The 16281-nt window shown below is 46.9% G+C and overlaps 1 protein-coding gene across 37 annotated transcripts in view; it reads right to left on the bottom strand.

The window, feature by feature from the left end:
* Positions 1–16281, bottom strand: part of DYSF (dysferlin) — a 227321-nt gene that overhangs the window by 184884 nt on the left and 26156 nt on the right. The window lies entirely within an intron of this gene.

Here is a 16281-nt window from a genome sequence, read left to right on the forward strand (position 1 = left end):
AGCAGGCTGTGGGCTGATGCTCCCGAGTCCGAGAGAGGCAGAGCCTCCCCTGTGTGGGCAGCCCCGCCGAACTGCGGGGAAGAGGAGCTCGGGAGGAGGAGGGAGGAAAGGGGAACGGATCTGAGGCTTTGACCGCGATCGGAAACCCTGACGGCCAGTTTTCATTCATTCATTTCACGGAGGACGGAGAAGATGTGGTGTTATTCAGGGTGCTCGGACCTGGGAGCGTCCAGACCCTTGAAGAGACCCATCCCATCCTGAGACCAAGGCTAAGACACAGACCCTAGGGCGCCCCGGCCTTCTGCACATCAGGGATGCTGCACGCTCGGTGGGTACCAGCCAGTGGCCCAGTGTGGCCGGCAGGATTCAGTAGCAGTCAAATGAGGCAAGGACGGGCCTGGGGATGTCCTGCGCGGGCTGCCTGGGAGCGAGCTCTGAGTGTGTGTTGAGCCTGGCGGGCTGGAAGGAAACCCTGTGGGCCTTGGCAGCCTACTGATAGAAAAATGCGCTGCCCAGCCTCCCCAGACCTGGTCCTCCCTCTTGGCTGTGCTGTGTTCCCAAGCCACTGGAATGTGAGGTCAAGAGAAGTGTGGGGTCCGAAAGAGCTGCTGCCATCCCAAAGACAGAAAGCCAGGTCAGGAATTAGCATGAGGGAGGGAGTGCAAGGTCAAAGCTGCTTCCATGTTGACAAGGCACACATTCTTCCTCATGGAAAAAGAGCTGGTTCCCAAATTCATCGTCCAGTAGGTCGCTGTCCTATCAGAAATGCGAGGTGGTGACCTCCAAGTCTAAGCCTTACGTGGGAGGGTACGAATTAAGGTGGCCAAGTAAGTTGATTTTAACAAAGCACAAAGAAATCTAAACAATTTTATTTTAAAACATCAGGCCATACATGGGAAAAGAATCTAAAAAAGAGTGGATATATGTATAACTGATTTACTTTACTGTACACCTGAAACTAACACAATATTGTAAATTAACTATACTCCAATAAAAATTTTAATAATTAATTAATATTGAAAAAGGAAACATCTGGACATTTTACATCACTGTAAGATCAAAACACAAGAGGCAACCCAAATGTCCATCAGAGAAAACAGGTAAGTATAGACATACAACAGAATACTATACAGCTATAAAAATAATGGAAATGTTACACTGTAGATTTATAATGTATGGAAAATCTTCAACATACATTGTTAGGCATATGGATCAATGGAACAGAATAGTGAGCCCAGAAATAAACCCACATACCTATGGTCAATTAATCCTCAACAAAGGAGGCGAGACTATACAATGGGAAAACGACAGTCTCTTCAGCAAGTGGTGCAGGGTAAGTTGGACAGCCACATCTAAATCAATGAAGTTAGAACACACCCTCTCACCTTACACAAAAATAAACTCGAAATGGCTTAAAGACTTAAACATAAGACATGACACCATTAAAACTACTACAAGAGATCATATGCAAAATTTTCTCTGACATAAACCATACCAATGTTTTCTTAGGTCAGTCTCCCAAGGCAATAGAAATAAAAACAAAAATAAACAAATGGACCTAATCAAACTGACAAGCTTTTCCACAGCAAAGAAAACCACAAAATGAAAAGACAACCTACAGAATAGGAGAAAATATTTGCAAACGATGTGACTGACAAGGTCATTTCCAAAATACACAAACAGCTCATACATCTCAACAACAAAAAAACTAATTGAAAAATGGGCAGAAGACCTAAATAGACATTTCTCCAAAGAAGACATATAAATGGCCAATGGGCACATGAAAAGATGCTCAACATTGCTAGTTATTAGAGAAATGCAAATCAAAACTACAATGAGGTACCACCTCACACTGGTCAGAAAGGCCATCATTAAAAAGTCTAGGGGCTTCCCCGGTGGCGCAGTGGTTGAGAGTCCGCCTGCCGATGCAGGGGACACAGGTTCATGTCCCTGTTTGGGAGGATCCCACATGCCGCGGAGCGGCTGGGCCCGTGGGCCATGGCCGCTGAGCCTGCGCATCCGGAACCCGTGCTCCGCAGCAGGAGAGGCCACAACAGTGAGAGGCCCGCGTACCACAAAATAAATAAATAAATAAATAAAAAATAAAAAGTCTACAAGTAACAAATTCTGGAGAGGGTACACAGAAAAGGGACCCCTCCTATACTGTTGGTGGAAATGTAATTTGGTATAGTCACTGTGGAAAACAGTATGGAGGTTCCTCAGAAAACTAAAAATAGAATTACCATATGATCCAGCAATCCCACTCCTGGGCATATATCCAGACAAAACTATAATTCAAAAAGATACATGCATCCCTATGTTCATAGCAGCACTATTCACAATAACCAAGACATGGAAACAACCTAAATGTCCATCAACAGATGAATGGATAAAGAAGATTTGGTACATGTATACAATGGAATACTACTCAGTCATAAAAAAGAATGGCATAATGCCATCTGCAGCAACATGGATGAAACTAGAGATTATCATACTAAGTGAAGTAAGTCGGAAAGAGAAAGACAAATACCATATGATATCACTTACTGTGGAATCTAAACTATGATACAAGTGAATCTATCTATGAAACAGAAACAGAATCAGGAACATAGAGAATAGACTGGTGGTTGCCAAGGCAGAGGGGGTTGGGGGATGGGTAGAGTGGGAGGTTGGGGTTAGCAGATGTAAGCTTTTATAGGGAGAATGGATAAACAACAAGGTCCTACTGTATAGCACAGAGAACTATATTCAATATCCTGTGATAAACCATAATGGAAAAGAATATTAAAAAAAGAGAATGTATATATGTATAACTGAATCACTTTGCTGTACAGCAGAAATTAACACAACATTGTAAATCAACTATACTTCAATTTTTAAAATACTGATTGATTTTTTTAAAAGATGCATTGTTAAGTAAAAAAAACAAAGTTCAAAAAAGTGTGTATAATATGCTACCTATTACTTAGAGTGGTCAGATAGATAGAAAGTGTAATGGTGTTTGTCAGAGGCTGGAGGGAGGAGACAATGGGGAGTTATTGTTTAATAGGTATAGAGCTTCAGTTTTACAGACGGAAAGAGTTACAGGGATGGATGGTAGTGATGGTTATAAAACAATGCGAATGTATTTAATGCCACTAAACTATATACACTTAAAAATGGTTAAGATGGGGCTTCCCTGGTGGCGCAGTGGTTGAGAATCCGCCTGCCGATGCAGGAGACACGGGTTCGTGCCCTGGTCCGGGAAGATCCCACATGCCGCGGAGCAACTAAGCCTGTGAGCCATGGCTGCTGGGCCTGCGCGTCCGGAGCCTGTGCTCCACAACGGGAGAGGCCACAACAGTGAGAGGCCCGCATACCGCAAAAAAAAAAAAAAAAAAAAAAAATGGTTAAGACGGTAATTGTTATGTGTATTTTACCACAATACAAAAATATCTATTTTAATAAATAAATATACTACCTATTATGTAAAAAAGAGGACAGTCAGAATTTATACTGGTGATTAACCAATAATATGAGTGATACAGAAGAAACAAAGAACAATGGTTACCTATGGGAGAAAGATGAGAATTGCGCAGATGGGGGAACAAAGGGAGAACTTTTGCTGCATTTTTTAAAAGAGTCTGCTTTCATAACTCCTTAAATTTTTTTACTAACTCAAAAATTAAATGTAAAAACAAAGCATAAAAACTCTTTAAATTTTATAATTTATTCATTCAACAAATACTTATTTTGCATATCAGACAAAACACCGAGCCTGCCCTCATGGAACTTACATTCTACTTAAGAGCTACCTGCCTCCTGACTGAGTGTATATTAGACACTCTACAGGTATAGAGTGTCTAATATACACTCAGCGGTTAAACTGCCACAGTGGTTAAACTGACACCAGCCCTGTGGGGTAGGTACTGGTATTAGTTCAATCCACCTTACAGATGAGGAGATTGGGACTCGGAAAGGCATTTGACTTGTCTGATTTCACACAAATAACAGACAGAGCCAGACTCCAAGAGCCTTGCCTTAGACCCTACACTGGACCAGTGGCACACCTCAGAGCCCCATTAGCACATCATGAAAGACACAAAAAGACCCTTGGTTTGCTTCGTCCATGGAAAAGAGAGCCGAGGCTATAAATCTGATCTGGTTCAACCTTTTTAAAAAAATCGAATTCCAAGCTGTATTAATCATGCCTTTTTATTTTCAATATTTTGATGTTTTGATATCTGGGGCTTTGCTCACTTTGGAGGGGCTGCCCCTCCCAGGGCTAGCCAATTCCTAGAGATATAAAGGACTCACCTGCAACTGCACCTTTCATATGCAAACCAACCAATCCAGAGGCCACACCCTCACCACCTTCTCTATTGAGCACTCACACTCAGCCAACATTCCCCTGCACTGAAAACCCCAGGGCCAGGTACCACATGACTTCACATAGCCCCTGCCCTCCAGAGCCTGCTGAAATTATTCAAACTAGCCAATCCTAAACCCGCTTACCCTGCCTTGCCTGTTCTTTACTGAGGAAACCACAGGAAAGGTTCTTGCCCATGCTTTCCCATCCCTCCCCCTGCCTCCTCACTGACCCTGGTGCTTCCCCATGTGGCCCCCATGGTGCAGCATGCCCCCTCCTCTGAGGAACTGTAACAAACTATCCTTTCAATGGCAACCATCTCCTGATTTGCTGGCTTACCATACCTGAATAATAAAACCTACATTTTAAAACACAAGCCTGCTAGTTCTTTGTTGGGGAGATCAGGGGTGAGTGGTCATTTTAAAGAGCTCAGTAATTGTACTCTGTAGATAGGCTACACTCTTCTATGAAGAGGAGGTTGGGAGGTCTAGTAGTCTACACTATGCATTTGCAGCTTTCAGAGGGTGGCCTTGAAGTCTGGGCTCTGAGGAGAAGAAGGAAGGGAAGGGTCGAGTGTGCGGAACAGGTCTGGCAACAGGGCAGCTGGCTGAGACCCCAGGAGAAACCAGCTAGTCAGAGAGAGGCAGCCATGCCTGTGGCAGGGATAGCTGAAGGACCTAAGAGAGACGCTCTTCCATTGAAAGTGGCCTCCACACCTGCAAGGGGTGGCAGACCCTCCATCAGTTACCCCAGGCCTTCCCATAGGCCATGGTGCCATGAGCTGAAGAATGAACGGGTGAGGCAGCCAAGGTACAGCAGCCCAGAGAAGACAACATCCCCAGGTGCTAGGAGCTGTGTTAGGGAGCAGTTAGATGGGAGAAGTGGGTGCAGCTCACACTGACATTGACCAATAAGTGAATGTAAGACAAGCCCTCTCCCCAAACACCCGGAAGGAAGGTGGCCCAGGAAGGCTGGCAGAACACAGTTCTTGCTCTGTTTGGTTCATGGGACACCCCAGGTGGCAGACTCTGGGTGTCACACACACCAACCATGGTCTTCACATGTTGAGTCACTGCCAACATTTTTAAACCATACCTTTCAACCTCTAGCAACACTTTGAAAACATTCTTCCTCTCAACTATCTTCCAAAAATAAATTTTATCATAGAATGATGAAGAATAAGAGCTCTCGAGTCATCCTACCTGGGCTGGAACCTCAGCTCTGCCGTGCGACAGCTCTGTGGCTGAGCACAAGTTATATAACCTTTCTGAGGCCTGTTTTCTCATCTGTAAAGGTCATTTATTCATTTGACAAATATGTAGTGAGCACCTAATTATTGTAGGTATTGGGGATACTGGTTACACAAAATGGACAACCACCCCTGCACTGTTGGAGCTTCACAGGAATAGTGCACACTTCAGAGGGTTCTTGTAAAATCCAAGTTCACATACCTAACACCCCCAACTGTGTCTGGGACACAGACAGTGCTTGGTAAATGTCACCCCACTCACCACCTTCCCGTCCTCTGCACATACTACCCCACCAGATTGAAGTGAGGGACACATTAGATCATGACTGTCATAATATATGTAAGAGGTAAGATTTATTTTTGGTCACTCCTGATGGTAGAATAGAAATGAGACCCTCAAAATCTCAGGGAGAGAGACTGTGGCTCAACAGAAGGAAGGACTTTCTAACATTATAATCCAGGCCCTGAATAGGCCTCTTCCTGACTCTAGCTCTGTCCTCGAAGGATGGAGGAGACTCGCACAGGTCTTTCAACTCTGGATGACATACCTGCCAAGGGGGGGGAGGCTCCAGTGAGAGTGTCGGTGGCCGATGACCAGTGCAGGCACAGGGTAGGGTCCAGGCATGACAGCAGTGGGGTTAGACAAGCACCATCACTAGGGCCTCCTGCAGGAAAGGCTTACACAGCCCAGATTGGTAAATGTGAAGGGAGTGCTGGCAATGGAAAACCAGTTCACAACCTTCATAGTAAAGACTGAATCAGTCAAGCAAGAGTCACCTGTGGATGCTAAATCTAGGGGGACATTTTGATGAGGAGCAGGATATTTGCAGGGTCTTTTTTTTTTTTTTTTTTTTTTTTTGCGGTACGCGGGCCTCTCACTGTTGTGGCCCCTCCCGTTGCGGAGCACAGGCTCCGGACGCGCAGGCTCAGCGGCCACGACTCACGGGCCCAGCCGCTCCGCGGCACGTGGGATCCTCCCGGACCGGGGCACGAACCCGCGTCCCCTGCATCGGCAGGCAGACTCTCAACCACTGCGCCACCAGGGAAGCCCTTGCAGGGTCTTAAAGTGTCTCTTAACACACTTCAAGGAGGAAAAAAAAGAACAATAAAGACACAATGGAAAAATCAGACAACACCTTGACAGGTGACTGAAATGAATGTCACCAACGAGGGACACCATGCACCTCCAGATCCTGAGATAAACACAACACACCTATGATGGATTCCAGCCAGGATTCAGTAACCGAATCTGATCATGAATATAATCATGAGAAAGACATCAGACAAACCCAAAATGAGGAATATTCTATTTTTTTAATTGGGGTATTGTATTATTCAAAAATGTAAATTGGGCTTCCCTGGTGGCGCAGTGGCTGAGAGTCCGTCTGCCGATGCAGGGGACACGGGTTCGTGCCCCGGTCCGGGAAGATCCCACATGCCGCAGAGCGGCTGGGCCCGTGAGCCATGGCCGCTGAGCCTGCGCGTCCGGAGCCTGTGCTCTGCAGCGGGAGAGGCCACAACGGTGAGAGGCCCGCATACCGCAAAAAAAAAAAAAAAAAAAAAAAATTGTAAATTGTCATAACTGTGGAAATGTCCCAAAGTAAAGGAGGCTATGGAAATATGACAAAATTCAATATGGGTATCTATACTGGGGATCCTGTACTGGGGGAAAGGGAGGGGGAAATGCTATAAGAGACATAATTTGGTCAATTGATAGGATCAAAATACAAACAGTAGATTAAAGTAGGCAACCATGTTAAATTTACTGAAGTTAGTAACTTACTGTGATTATGTAAAAAAATATCCCTGCTCTTTGGAAATATACACAGAAGTATTTAAGGATAAAGGGCCATGATGTGTATAACTTACCCTCAAATGGGAGAGAGAGAAAAAGGGAGGACGAAGGGAGAGGAGAGAGTGAAAGAGACAGAGAATATTATAAACCAAATGGAATAGAACATTACCAATAAATGAATCTAAGTAAAGTGTGTGGATGTTCTTCTTTTTTGAAACTTTTCTATGAGTTTGAAATTATTTCCCAAAAAAGGCTCTAGAAAGGTCTCCATGTGTCAGTTTCTCATTCTTTATCTTTTAAACTAAGAAAAAGGCATGTCAACTAAAAATATATGTATTACAACTCAAACCCATTCATCACTGACTCAGCCGCACCTTCCTCATTAGATTCAGTGAGTCAGCACAACAGGAAAATCAGATAGCCCCTGACCTGGCAGGACACACACACACACACACACACACACACACACACACACACACACACACACAGAGGCACACACACTCAGGGGAAGTTTAAGGACACCGGTGAGGAGACACCATGAGCTGCGGCCCCTTCAGCCATGCGTCCCTGGCCATGAGGATCAGGAAATGAGAACAGCCGGACATAACACACACACAAACCCCAGCCTGCCTGGCCTCTGGCAGACTTCCTGCCAGTATCTGATCCTCCAGGGGCTGTCCAAGGGTAACTCTAAATAGTTTTCCACTTCAATCCAGAGAAAGACAAAAGAAAAACTATTCTGAAACCCAGGGATGTCCTGGATAGAATCCAGGACAAAATATAGTTATAAAAATCCTTGGAAAATAAGGATATGGTCAATGCTTCCGAGGATACTGAGAACAATAGGATGGTGAACTATAAGTATTCCTGCCTCAAAACTACCTCCCAGGGATTCCAGAGGCCTGCCAACTGGCTTGCTGAAACCTGGAGGCTGAACATAGGCCTATTTTCCCCAACTTCTAACAACAGCAAACTACCTCTCTGCCTTTTTAAATGTCTGTGTGCACAGGCATATTTGGGTGAACATCCATCCCTGTGTAAGAATGACACCAGGACAAAGCAAAAGAATAGACGACAAGCAGAGAGAAAATACCATCCACACTTAAAACAGACCGAGGGTCAATATTCCTAACAAGATCCCAAACGTACAAACTACCATGAATTAGTTAGAATAAAACAAGCACCTCAAAGTATTAAGATAGGCAGCTGACAGAAGAAGAAATACAAATGGGCAATAAACACATGGAAAGATGCTCAACTTTACAAGCAGTTAAGGAAACACAAATTATAAGATACCTCTTTTCCCCCATGGCACTAGCAAAAATAAAACATTGACGGGCACTTTTTTACACCATCGGTAGACGTAAATCAGGACACCTTTTCTGAAAAGTAATTTGGCAGAATCGATGAAAATGTTATCCCATTTCTAAGGACCTATCCTAAAGGAAAAATAGTATAAGAACGTAAAAACGTTTGGATAAAGATGTTCAGTGGAAGGCCAGGAAAGAAACTGGAAAGAAACTAAATACAAGTCAATAAGGTTACAGTGGGATAAATTATGGTGCACTCACACCGTGGAATACAACACAACTACTGAAGATAGGGTTGATCAATATCCACTGACCTGGGAAAACGGTTCATGATAAAATGACGAAAAGCCAGATGGGGACCCATATACATGGCGTGACTCATTTTTGTAAGTAAATGAATACACTTGTATATAAACAGATGCTTGCAGGTACTTAGGGAAAGTTGAAGAAGCTATATACGGTCAACAGTGGACACCACTAGAGGGAAGGGAAGGAGCGGATGGGGGAACATGCATTTTTTTCCTTTATAAACTTTTAAAAATAGAGCTTACTTATGCTTATTATTTTATTTTATTTTATTTGGCTGTGCCACGTGGCATGCGGGAGCTTAGTTCCCCAACCAGGGATCGAACTCGTGGCCCCTGCAGTGGAAGCACAGAGTCTTAACTAATGGACCACCAGGGAAATCCTGGAGCTTACTTATGCTTATAAAAATATTTATAATTTTTATACTCTTGTGGGGTTTTTTTTCAAATAAAAAAGAATGTGTTCATATTCAGGTACAGCATGTGTCCAGACGGGGCATGCGCTTGCTGTAATGTTCACATACTGGTGTGGTTTCTGTATGTGCATCTATATGGATCCTGCTACAACCAACAGTCCCCATGTACTGGACACCTTCAATGTGCAAAGCACAGGGCAGGCATTTGACACGTACGCATTATACAACAACTCTGCATTGTAGGTACTGTGATTGCCTTTGTCTTGATGAGGAAACAGAGGTTCAGAAAGGTCCAGGTCAAGGCAGTGCCAGGATGAGACCCACTGCTGAAAGTGGGGCTCCCGAGAGTAGCCTTTGACCCTCAATCTCATGCCAGCCACCACCACTGCCCTGCTCAGCTATGTAGACAACCTGGGGGACCAAGACCACCTGCCCCTGCCAGGATGGAACCCCTCGACCACATCAACTCATCCCAGGTGTGAGTCAAAGGCACCCACGGGCCAGATCTGCTCCCTGACCTTCCTTACATTTGTGCACGTGACAGACTCACGTTCAGCTCCTTCCTAGCAACCCCCGCTTTGCCACACTAGATTAAGCCGGTTGTCCCCAGAGACACCAGGACAACCCCTACCTCCACCCAGGGGGCACCAAGACCTACTCCAGGGTCAGCAACAGCCCTACAGGAGATGGCCACCTACGTCAGGAAGAGCCACCGTTCCCAAAACATCTCCTCACAGCCTATCGTGGTGCCGAAAGGCTCACCGTTAGCGCTTTCATTTTTGGTCTAAGCAGAGTCTGGGAAATAAAGCACCATCGCCTACATTCCTATGAAGGAGCAAAACGTTAAGTCACAGGCTGCCACCAACACTTCAGTATGAATGAGTGAGTCCGTTTTCAAACCATAGCTGGCTGACAGCAGCCTTTGATGGGAAAGGGCTGGGGTCAGTAGGACTCAAGCAACTGGGGCAGCTGGAGGGCAGCACAGGGGTGCTACGGAAAAGGGGATGTGCGGAAAGGAACTGCCATTTAGGGAGCAGCCCTCTGTGGCAGGTCCCTGAGATGTGCTTTTGCACTTGATATAATACTCCCTGAGGAGGAGGAAACAGGCTCTGGGAGCTGAGCTGAGGACCTGCCCAAGGCCACAGGGCTGTTGAGTCTGGACCCTAGCTCTTCCCAAAGTCCATATTCATTCCAGCTCATTCCATGACCAGCTCACAGGGCCGACGTCGAGGTGGGAGGAAGAGCAGCTGAGGAGGAAGGACAGGGAGCAGCGGTGCCCAGGGAGGTACCCGAGCTGCCTCCCGGGCCCCCGTCAGTGGCAGACACCATACTGACAACCCAGATCGCAGGGCAGGTGAAGGCAGGCAAGGCTCTGTGTGTGGCTGAGAGAGCCCTCAAGGCCCCACTTTGTAGAGTCACCAGGTAGCTGAAAGGTTGGGAGTGAATCACACTCTTCTAAAGAAAATGCTATTGTGAGAGCCTAAGGGAACGCTTCTTTAAAGGCAGTAATGTGCCTTCTAGCTGATTCTTGGTGTAAATCTGGGTGTCCTTCTGTACTGCTTGATTGAATGGGGGGGAGCGGCGGGGGGACAGCCACCCTGGAATAGATTTGCCAGATCAAGTACAGGATTCCCTGTTAAGTTTACCTTTCAGATAAACAATGGGTAATCTCTTAATATGTCTCATGCAACATTTGGGACATTCAAACTTAAATTGAGTGTCCTGTATGTTTCTCTATTGACTCTGGCCACCCTACCCTGGGCCTGGCTAGGCCTGGGGCCAGTGAATTATGGTGGTTAAGGTGAGTATCATTTTAACCCTGGTGGTTTGGGGTTTTGTTTTTTCTGTTTTTTTTTTTTACGGTACGCGGGCCTCTCACTGTTGTGGCCTCTCCCGTCGCGGAGCACAGGCTCCGGACGCGCAGGCTCAGCGGCCATGGCTCATGGGCACAGCCGCTCCGTGGCACGTGGGATCTTCCTGGACCGGGGCACGAACCCGCGTCCCCTGCATCGGCAGGCGGACTCTCAACCACTGTGCCACCAGAGAAGCCCCCCTGGTGGTTTCTTTGCTTCGTTTTGGGGGAGTTTTTTTGGCTGGGCCGTTAGGCTTGTAGGATCTTAGTTCCCCGACCTAGGGTCAAACCAGGCCCTCGGCAGTGAAAGCACAGAGTCCTAACCACTGGATGGCCAGGGAATTCTGTAACCCTGGTGTTTTGACAGATGGACATTTTGACCCCATGGAGACTTTTGCTCCCATATTTACATTTACCAAACATTTAAATAAAAATATATATATACCTACATTAATTAATTTCTACTGGAAAGGCATTTTTCAGAACAAATTAAATTAAGCCCATTTAATTTGTTGAGATATTTTCTATACAGTGTAATTAAACTCCTTTCTTTTTTTAATCTTCTTTTTTTTTTTTTTTTTTTTTTTTTTCGGACGTGCAGTGGGATCCTCCTGGACCGGGGCACGAACCCATGTCCCCTGCATAGGCAGGTGGACTCCTAACCACTGCGCCACTGGGGAAGCCCTAATCTTCATTTTTATTTTACCGAAATTATTGTCATCGGTAACAATTATTTTCTGTTTATATTTCCCAACACAGGTTTGGTGCAAAGTTTTCTTGGGGGGTTTTTTGTTTGTTTGTTTTTTCATTTTTCGGTTCGTATCAAGCTTTATCAAATATAGCTCTCTTCCATTCTTGAGTTTTCTTTTGTGGAATTAGTTCTATTAAGTCTCATTCTCTCAGGTCAATGTTTACAGTTACCAACAGGATTCTTCAGTCAGTTTTTCATTTCCTTAACAATTTTACCATGTGCCCATAATTACTGCATGGTAATCATTTCTACCAATAACCACATCCAGAAACTATGGCAAGAATTATATTTATTTCTTAGTTAATCCATGAAAAAAATTGAGAGCCATTCCTTGCAGAAGTGCCAGCACTGCTCTCATGCCCTGGTGCACACTGGTCTCCCCTGGGCAGTTTCAGGAAGTGCTGCTGCCTGCACCCAACTCCAGCTTCTTCTTTTGTAAGTTTGTGCCTAGACACTGATCTACTGTAAAGCTCACAGGCCATTCTAAGATGCACCCAGGGTTGGAGCACTGTTCTAAAAATCTAGAGCTGTGCTGTCCGACACAGTAAGCCTCCACTACGCACGCACGTGAGCTATTCAAATTTAAATTAGTTAAAATTAAATAAAATTTAAGATTCAGTTCCTCAGTTACACTAGCCAACACGGAATGGTTCCATCATCTCAGAAAGTTCTACTGGGCGGCACTGGTCTGGAGTGCAGACGACAGGTTCTCATTCCCTAACACCTGGGAGTTCGTAATGATGCACAGGCCCCGCTCCCAATCAATTAAGTGAGAACTTGCAGGCGGGGCCAGGCACTGACATGTTATGTCAAAGCTGCCGATGATGCTCTTGCGTCTCATAGCCTGGATTGGGAACTTCTCAGCTGAACATCCCAGGGGTCAAACAGCTGGTCAGGGATCAGGGTCAGCTTCCCCTCCAGCGTCCTTCTGAGAAGCCCAGAATAAACAGGAAGTTGTTGAGTGCAGCCTGGGACACTCAACTGAGTCCAGGACCCAGCCTAGCTGGGTTTGCACAAGTGTCTCCCATCCAGAAGAGTGAAGTTTCCTTTTATGTGCATTTGAAACCTGATTTTATCGACACGGAGTTGATCCACCCCTGCAGTTGCTTCAGGATGGGTGGGGTGCAGAATGGCCCAGAGACAGTATCCAGCCTGAGTTTCCCCTCCTGAGAGATTCCGAGACCCCACTGCAGGCCAGCAGACCAGGCTGGCATAATGAGGTCACCCCAAACTACCACCAGTCGTCGGGGAAACACAGAAACATCAGAAATCCCAGAAGCCCTGGGGAAAGAGAAGAGAGTGGAAGTGCGGGAGAGTCAGAGGACAGAAAGAATAAAAGGAGAGGGGCCAGGAAGGAAAAGGAGCAAAACCACAGACCTGTGGAGACAGAGGTGCCAGTGAGGGGCTGTAAAGAATGAGTGAGGCATTGAGGGGACTCTAGAAACAGGTGGAGGCAGAGGATGGAGGTTCAGAAGAAGGAGAGGAGGAGACAGAGGGAGACTGTGGAGGGCTGTGCTGCACCTCGCTCGGAAGAAGACCCAGGAGGACCCTTGGTGGGCTCACAGCCCACCCAGGACTGCCAGGAAGGAAGGAACTGCTGCATGATGACACTGTGGACCTCACTGAAACCGAGGGCCGTCAGATGGCAGCGGTCACCGTCACACCTGTTATCTCCCTCTTTGCTTCCTGACCAGAAACTGCCGACTTGAGGGTAGTGAGTAGGTGCTCCATGTAAAATGTTCATTAAATTGAATTCACTGATTTTTTCCCCCCTTTTCTCTTTTTTTTTTAAATTTTTTTTTTTTTTTTTTTTGTGGTACGCGGGTCTCTCACTGTTGTGGCCTCTCCCATTGCGGAGCACAGGCTCGGGACACGCAGGCTCAGCGGCCATGGCTCACGGGCTCCGCGGCATGTGGGATCTTCCCAGACCGGGGCACGAACCCGCGTCCCCTGCATCGGCAGGCGGACTCTCAACCACTGCGCCACCAGGGAAGCCCCCTTTTCTCTTTTAGAATGTAAAATGTCACACGGTTGCTCTTGCCACTTCCTGGAAATGCTTCTTACTTTTACAGCATTGGACTTTTTAATACTTTTAATTAACTGGGATTCTTTTCTCACGTTTCATGAGACGCATGAATGTACTGTGCGGTCTGACCGTGAGGGCCTTACAGAAGCACCCTGTGGGTACCTGCCTCCCTCCCGCTTCTCCACTGGGTTTACCCTCATGCATCTTCCATCCAAGCAAACTGCTCTCCAGCCTGCATACCCCACTGGCTCCGAGAACAAAGCTAAACTTCTATTATTTCTGAAACTCTTCAGATGTTTGTGAATGTAAGTTTAAACTTAGTTGAATTAAAATTTAATTTTTAATTGCTAGAAATGCAAAATTGAGATAAACGTTTGAAAAACTCAAAAATTACATTCAAGTAGTTATCAGAAAGAAGTTTCTGGTGAATCAGGAAGCTTTGTGAATTAGTTCTTCTGCAAATTGCTGTTTGAGGAACTGATTTCCAGCACACTGGCCTCTCAGTGACCTACCTGGTCATGTGGGAAACTGGTATTCAGGGAGCTGACTTGCCCCCAGGAGCCAGAGGACACCCACAGGGGCCAACGATAGGGCTCCAATGTGCGAGACAGCCTGTCCCTGCTGTGATCTCCAACCCACGGAGCCAGGCCGGCCCATGTGTGGCTCTGGCCTGCTATCACCCCGAGGGCTAGCCCGGCCCTTGAATTGATCAAAAATATGTTCCCATCCCCTGCTGCCTTCATGGTCTTAGAAATCTCCCCACAGGGCCTGAAAAATACTGAATGTGATCATGAAAGTGAAACATGCGTTTCCTCTGCATGTCTTTGCCTTGCTATGCTCTCTCCAGAAGGGCCCAGCACCTGCCTGGGGCTTCCGGGAGCCTCTGAGAGGCGCAGGGGCTCCGTGATTCTGACCATGTTGCAGACCTGCCTTTCAATAACAGCTCTACCATCAGTAGCCTTCGAAGAAATTAATCTCCTGGAGCCTCAGTTTCCCTCCGTAATAATGACAAGTATAATAGTAACACCTAAAGATTAAAAAAGATCATTTATACAAAGACTCAGCACAGGGCCAGACACTTGGCTAAGCTCTTGGTAAACATAAGCTATTGTGGGTTTGCTATTATTATCCTCAGCCTAGTGTCAGAGGCCCCCTCCCAACCTGGCCCCATTGCTCCCTTCTCACTGGGCTGCACAAGTCATGTGACTGAATCCCACACGTAAGGCCTTAGCCTGCTGTCCTCCATGCCTGAACAGCAGAAGGCCCTCCCTTACTCTCCTCTCTAAAGCCAACCCTGGCCTCCAAGTCAGTCTGTGTGGCCCTCCTCCAGGAAGCCTTCCAGGACCACCCAGAGTCCAGCATTGCTCCTCCCTCACCTGTAGGTCCACTGTTCATGCTTGTCAGAAGCTGCTTTTTTTCCATGAAATACCTATGTTGGGGTGACAGTGTGAACGAGTTCCAGCCCCTGCCCCTGTGCAGGTGGGGGCTGCCGAGGTCCAGGCTGGACAAGATGGACCCAAGACGCCCTGGACCCACACCTTTTAGCCCTACCTTGGGAGGGCCCAGTGGAAGTGCCCCCATCCTCCCCACATATATCACGCACTGCACCCACGGCCACCAGAGAGACACAGAGAGACAGTGGTGGTTACGTTTTTCTTCCAAGCTTTTAAAGATTTCAAACTTTCCAGATGTCTGGGAGGCTGAGACCCCTGTTGGCCTTCCCCAGGTCTCTGATTCCTCCCTCCTTCCCTCTCCCACTCTCACCCTGCCAGGGAAACACAGCCGGGCCCCAGACACCAGCTGACCCAGTTCCCAAACAAAGGCTCTACTGTCAGCAGGTCACAGAACAGCAAGCCCATGCCCGATCCTCGGGTCCAGACCTCAGCGAATGGCACCAAGAGCATAAACCCACCCCTGCCGGCCCCTCACACAGCTGCACCCCGTCAGGCCTAGCAGGGACCGGCTGAAGCCCCACCCTGACATTCAAGGTTCGGCACTGAGCGCTCTCAGGCTGTGTCTCCCGGGTCACCCTTCCCACAGTCAACAGGGCCATCAGTCTGCAAGCTGGCTGGCCCTGCCCACCCCGCCACCAGCACACACAAGGCCCAGGAGCTCCATACACAAGGAAGGACCCATCGCCCACCTCGAGAGCCTACTTTTGCCACCACAAAACTTTGAACTCTGCTCCTACTATTCCCCCCGCCTGGAAACCATCCCTACTACGTAAAG

Source organism: Kogia breviceps, chromosome 11 (assembly GCF_026419965.1).
Source record: "Kogia breviceps isolate mKogBre1 chromosome 11, mKogBre1 haplotype 1, whole genome shotgun sequence".
In the NCBI taxonomy this organism is placed as follows: domain Eukaryota; kingdom Metazoa; phylum Chordata; class Mammalia; order Artiodactyla; family Physeteridae; genus Kogia; species Kogia breviceps.